This window comes from Palaemon carinicauda, chromosome 6 (genome assembly GCF_036898095.1).
Source record: "Palaemon carinicauda isolate YSFRI2023 chromosome 6, ASM3689809v2, whole genome shotgun sequence".
NCBI classification, from domain to species: domain Eukaryota; kingdom Metazoa; phylum Arthropoda; class Malacostraca; order Decapoda; family Palaemonidae; genus Palaemon; species Palaemon carinicauda.
In genome coordinates, this window is record NC_090730.1 from 60,170,093 (window position 1) to 60,172,592 (window position 2,500).

The 2,500-nt window shown below is 32.8% G+C and overlaps 1 protein-coding gene across 1 annotated transcript in view; it reads right to left on the minus strand.

Annotated features, from left to right (window-relative positions):
• The window catches only part of LOC137642087 (hemicentin-1-like), a 99,753-nt gene that overhangs the window by 57,469 nt on the left and 39,784 nt on the right, over nt 1–2,500 (minus strand). The gene's annotated exons all lie outside the window — the stretch shown is intronic.

Genomic DNA, 2,500 nt, shown 5'->3' on the forward strand with positions numbered 1-2,500 from the left:
AGGGATAATGTATTGTGAGGAATTCAAAGACAAAAGCTACTTACCAAATGTATAGCAAAACAGAGACAAAGCGAGGGGTGGTGTGTAAAGAAGATACATATAGATGTTGAAGCTAGAGAGAAAATTTGGTGGAATGTTTGAATGTTAAAGAGAAAAGAGAAATATAGTTAAATGATGAATATGAAAAGGTTTGTGGGAAATGATTGTGTAAATGTAAGAATATCAACTAAGAAGATGAAGAAGGTTAAGGTATGGAGAGTATTTTGTGTTACAAGTGATATTGCAGAAAAGTTGCGAAAAGGAAGAGAAGCAGAAATAATTAGCCCTTCGTATACGGGCAAAAGCAATAGGAAGTGACAATATATTCTATACTTGTGTTTTTTTCATCATATCATGATTGAATTTAAGCATTGAGATTGAAAAGTCTTGATCTATCAAGCGATAAGAAGTTGGAATCTAAAGTATTTTCATAGTAGCTGGGGAGAAACCTTACCAGGACAGGCTGCACACCTTACACTTCCCCAACTGTCATTGGAAGAAGTCCTTTGTATAAGGTAACTACTCGGGTACTATGCAAGAGCTAAGATTTAACTTGCTTACTGTCTCTGTTATATCCATTGTTAACGTTTATGCACTTAACTCGAAAGTCTTGGATTCGATCCCGATATGAGAGACATATTTATTTCTTTTGTACACAAGATTTACAAATGGTTTTCACGCTAAGACGTTTCATGAAAATAATTAACATAGTATACATAGCAAGATATATGTGAGAAAATTGTTTGATTAATCAGAGATCTAGCATTTCTAAGGGAGCATTTACGTAAACCTCTCCTGAAAGAGATTAAAAACCTCCATGTGATATTCCTTGAGAAAGTATTAAAAAGAAGAATAATTATTAACAGTGTTAAAAGACTCTTTGATGGATATAAAGTGGTTGTTGGAGTTTTAAGTCGAGTTTTTTAATCTGTGCAATGTCTTTATCGATGTATATATGTGAGAAATCAGGAAAAAATGTAGTAAATGACACTGCAAAAATGAAGAGTAACAAGAAAGCTTATGAATGTGGTATGGAATAGTGGAAGCTTGTTGATAACTTTTGGTGATATGAGGATATCGAAGAAAAGCTAGCGAGGCATTTGGAAGAGTGAGAGTTTCTTTCCAAGTGAAAAGAAAATGTGAGCAAAATGATGTTTATTGGGATAAATAAAACTCAGGAAGAACGAATTGGAAAAACGGAAATTGGAGGGCAGTAGAATTACCATTGATTACTAATTTCTGGTGAGGGTATAAGAAGGAAATAGGGGGGTCGCATAATAGATAAATCAAAGAAGGTTACAGCAGCATGTGTCAAGAGACTTATCTGACACTTGAAGGCTTTTATGGAAACTAATATTGGAATATATGAATAGATGGCCAAAACAGTTATCGTTTAAGGAAGAAGTGTGGTGTTGAATGAAGAATAAAGGAAGCTGTAGCAATAAAACTATGTTAGGAATTTTAATATAAGCCAAAATAGTAAAGGGGTTTGCTGGTGTTAGATTATATACCGAAGTACTTTAAAATACATGAATTTTGAAGAACAGATAGACGTTGATAAATTGGTGATTAAGATTGTGTAAATTGAGGGTGTTAACAGGATATTTTAAATTAACACTTAAAAAAAGGGGGGGGGGGGACTCATGGTATGAAGAATATATTAGAAAGGAAGAGCCAAAATAAAAAGGGAAGCTAGAGTCCTTAAAAGACAAGAGATAAATAGCAAGACGCCCAGGGAGATCTACGATTCGATGAAGCTTCTTCTACACAAGTGCATGAAACGTCCAACGATGCAGATTATATTTAACCAGGTTTCAATCACGATTCAGTATTCAAATTGGGTGGTATTAATATATATATATATATAAATATATATATATATATATATATATATGTATGTATATATATATATATATATATATATGGACAAACTTTCCCTCATTCTACATAAAAAAATCTTTAAAGTGAGAAGGTTAAAGTTTGCACATTCAAATAAAAATAGATATTTACAAATGATGGAAAGTAACTTGGGTTAACTAATAAAAGACTGAAATAAAGGAGCCCATAAATACATAGCCACATAAATACATTACAAGAATGGTTAACTTAGCTAATATTACCAGAAGATCCATACACATATAAGTCGCCAGTATAAATTTTAATTCTCCTTTACATCAATACGGGAATAGTGCATCCACGTAAAATGATAGCTCTTGAATCATCGAAGAAATAACACCCAATAATGTCGTTATCAAATATACCGATAAATGGGTATGATTTAGCGAGCTTAAATCCAGATGCACATCGGTGAGTTTCATTTACGGGAAAACACGCTAATGTTGATATTAGAACCCATGACGAACGATGGTTTGAGAGACGAAAGATACAAAGTAATGATTCATGATAGTGGTTGAAGAATAGCTGTATCCAGTCTAGAATTTATATTGCTGATGCCTTTATT